General features: G+C 49.4%; 1 pseudogene; it reads left to right on the forward strand.

The window, feature by feature from the left end:
- Positions 1-1,232: 1,232 nt before the first annotated feature.
- LOC129150460 (peptidyl-prolyl cis-trans isomerase A-like) lies at positions 1,233-1,788 on the forward strand (annotated as a pseudogene).
- The last annotated feature ends 2,288 nt before the right edge of the window (positions 1,789-4,076 follow it).

Raw genomic sequence — 4,076 nt, forward strand, 5'->3', positions numbered from 1 at the left:
AGACAAAAGTTTTGACAGAGGCCATTGTTCCTTGCTGAGACCTCCCTGCCACAATGCCAACAGGGAGTCACCATCAACCTGGCCCACACTGTTCACCCAGCCCTGGTGATTCCCTGAGACCCCGCCCCACCCAATTTGCAGTGGCTTTTTCAGATGAATAGCCCGTCCTGGCTCAGGCTTCAGACTTTTCTAAAATCTCTTAAATAAGCAGCAGCTGGCCTCAGTGTGTCCCATACCTCTTGCCAAGTGGTCCCAGGCCCTGCACTAGCAGCAACCTGCCTTGGTTCATAGCTTGGCCTCTCCTGGGCACCTCCAAACCCAACACAAGTAGCAGCAATCTGCAGATTGCTCTGTAGCTTGTGCGGGCCCTAACCCTAACCCCACCACATACATGAATGACGTTCTCAAGGAGCTGACTCAGTAAGCACCAAAGCCCCACAGAAGCAAGTCCTGCTCCAGAGGAAGGGGGTGGGGTGTCTTCTGCACAACAGCTCTTCCACTGTAGTCACAGCTGGTCCTCACAGCCAGTTGGCCTGGAGGTCAATCCCTCCCAATTATGCCAACAGCAATCAAGGCTCAACTACAGCAGGACAGTGCATACAGCCTACACAGGAGCACACCTAGAGTGCCCAGCTCAGGTGACTGGGGAGGCTCAGCCACTGAGCCCTACTGGACACCTACTACACAAGGCCACTCTACCAAGCCTGGAAGACATAGCAGCTCTACCTAATACATGGAAACAAACACAGGGAAGCAACCAATATGTGAAGACAAACATGTCACAAATGAAAGAACAGAAGAGCTGAATGAAATGGAAGCAAACAAGCTATCAGATACACAATTCAAAACAAGGGTATAAGGATGCTTAAGGAACTTAAAGAGAACTTCAAGGAATTTAGTGAGTTCTTAAAGAACCTTAGTGAGAATGTCAATGACATAAAAAAGGAGCAGTTAGAAATGATGGATACACTAACTGAAATGAAGAATAATTTACAGGGAATCAACATTAGAGTGGAGGATGCCAAGAATCAAATCAGCGATTTGGAATTTAAAGAAGCAAAAAGCACCCAATCAGAACTGCAAAAAGGAAAAAAAAAAAAAGAATCCAAAAATATGAAGATAGTATAAGGAGCCTCTGGGGCAACCTCAAGTGTACCAACATTCACATAGTGGTAGTGCTGGAAGGAGAAGATAAATTAAAAACCTATTTGAAGAAATAATGACAGGCTTTGCAGACGCCGCCACCCCGAAGCCGCCCGTGACCAGCCATGGTGAACCCTACCGTGTACTTCGACATCTCCGCCGATGGCGAGCCCTTGGGCCGCGTCACCTTCGAGCTGTATGCAGACAAAGTTCCAAAGACGGCAGAAAACTTCCGTGCTCTGAGCACTGGGGAGAAAGGATTTGGTTATAAAGGTTCCTGCTTTCACAGAATTATTCCGGGATTTATGTGCCAGGGTGGTGACTTCACATGCCATAATGGCACAGGCGGCAAGTCCATCTATGGGGAGAAATTTGCGGACGAAAACTTCGTCCTGAAACATACAGGCCCTGGCATCCTGTCCATGGCCAATGCTGGGCCCAACACCAACGGCTCCCAGTTTTTCATCTGCACCGCCAAGACTGAGTGGTTGGATGGCAAGCATGTGGTCTTCGCCAGGTGAAAGAAGGCGTGGATGTTGTGACGGCCATGGAGCGCTTTGGGTCCAGGAATGGCAAGACCAGCAAGAAGATCACCATTGCCGACTGTGGACAACTCTAATAAATTTGACTTGTGTTTTATCTTTACCACCAGACCATTCCTTCTGTAGCTCAGGAGAGCACCCCTTCACCCCAATTTGCTTGGAATGTTCCATAATCTTTGTGCTCTTGCCAGTTTATTGGGTTCCATAATTTCCTTACCCCTTCCCAGTCTAGCTGGATTACAGAGTTAAGTTTATGATTATGAAATAAAAACTAAACAGTTAAAAAAAAAAAAAGAAATAATGACAGAAAACTTCCCTTATCTGGTGAAAGAAATAGACATGCAAGTCTGAGGAAGCACAGAGAGTCCCAAATAAGAGGAACCCAAAGAGGACCACACCAAGACACATCATAATTAAAATGCCAAAAGGTTAAAGACAAACAGAGAATCTTAAAAGCAGCAAGAGAAAAGCCCCCTGTTACCTACAAGGGAGCACCCATACAATTGTCAGCTGATTTCTCAACAGAAACTATGCAGGCCACAAGGGAGTGGCAAGAAATATACAAAGTGATGAATAGCAAGAACCTACAACCAAGATTACTCTACCCAGCAAAGCTATCATTCAGAATTGAAGGTCAGATAAAGAGCTTCACAGTCAAGAAAAAGCTGAAGGAGTTCATTACCACCAAACTAGTATTACATGAAATGTTGAAGGGTATTCTTTAAGAAGAGGAGAAGGAGAAGAAGTAGAAGAAAAAGAGGAGGAGAAAGGGGAGGAGGAGGAGGAAGGAGAAGAAAGATCAAAATACGAACACTAAAATGGCAATAAATACATATCTATCAACAATTGAATCTAAAAATCAATGTAAATGAACAAGGAATCTAACAAACAAATAGAACCAGAGGCATGGAAACATGAAACTGACAAATCTCAGAGGGAAGGGGGTAGAGGGAAAGGGAAGAGATTAAGCAATGAACTTATATGAATATTAGAGGCCTGGTGCATGAAATTCATGCACGGGTAGGGTCCCTAGGCCTGGCTAGCGATCCAGGCTGATCTGTGGGGTGACCAGCGGGGTGATGGGGGGGGGGGGGCTGCTGCTGGCACCCGCCCTGGCTGGCCTGGCACCACCCACTCACTGGCCCGGCCCCCCACCGCCACCACCAGTCACCTCCTTCTGCGGGGTGACTGGTGGGGTGATCAGGGGAACCCACTGGCACCCGCGTTGGAGGTGACCGGCAGGGAGATGGGGTGGGGGGCACCCACTCACCGGCTGGCCCCATCCCCCGATCACCCTGCCACCACTGCCGGTCGCCTCCCTCTGCAGGGTGATGGGGGTGGGGGGCGCCGCTGGCCTGGGGCCTGTGGGCTGAGGCAGCTCCTGCGTTGAACATCTGCCCTCTGGTGGTCAGTGTGCATCATAGTGACCGGTCGTTCTGCCGTTTGGTTGATTTGCATATTAGACTTTTATTATATAGGATTTTATTATATAGGATATGCAGTACCCATGGACCCAGACAATAAGTAGGGTGGTGAAGGCCTGGGCTGGTGCAGGATTCTGTTGGAGGAGGGCAATGGGGGAAAGGAGGACATCTGTAATATTCTCAACAATAACGTTAAAAGTAAATAAATAAAGGGAATTTGTGTGCCTTGAGGAAAACAAAGATAAACAAAAATATCTCTGACAGGAAGGTGAGTTGTCAGTGCGCTGCACAGAATTATCACGTGGCTGCCCCAGCCCACTCACTCTGGGTGGTCTCTGCTGCTGGTCGAAGACCTGGTGTTGGTGAAGTGGGGTGCTTTCTCCCACGGGCCCTCATAGGACACTCCACACACGTAAGCCCTCTGCCTGTGAAGCACAGGGTCATGATAATAGCATGGCTTTACTGTCACCAGTTTGCTTTGCTGAATTACCTCATCCTCTCCTTATTGCATTCTCCGACGCAGATACTTTTATTTCTATTTTGTAAATGGAGAAGCTGGCACTCCAGTGAATTTAATAACTTGCCAGTGTCTCACACATAATAAGCCAAGATGAGGACATTTGTTTATCGGATGCCAAGCCCCCGCTCAGCCTGGGGGCCAGCCGTGGGAGCGCCCCTCGGGCACCATGGAGTGCCCTGTGGGTCAGCATCGCTGCTGCGGGTGAAGCCACGGGGGCCACTACAGGAGTGAGATTCCTGTTGGGTCGACTGGCCGGGCATGGAGCAGCCGGGGAGCGCTCCCGTGGGCAGCACCCGCGCTCACTGGCTTTGTTGGAGCTGAGACCTCGCCGTCCACGGTGCCGGGCGCCCACTGCCCTCTCCTCCCGGCAAACGTCCCATGACTGTTTCTGGTCTGCATTTCCTGTCAGGAGAGACCTGGTGGTGAGAAAACCCTCACTGCTCCCCT

The sequence above is a fragment of the Eptesicus fuscus genome, chromosome 10 (genome assembly GCF_027574615.1).
Source record: "Eptesicus fuscus isolate TK198812 chromosome 10, DD_ASM_mEF_20220401, whole genome shotgun sequence".
In the NCBI taxonomy this organism is placed as follows: domain Eukaryota; kingdom Metazoa; phylum Chordata; class Mammalia; order Chiroptera; family Vespertilionidae; genus Eptesicus; species Eptesicus fuscus.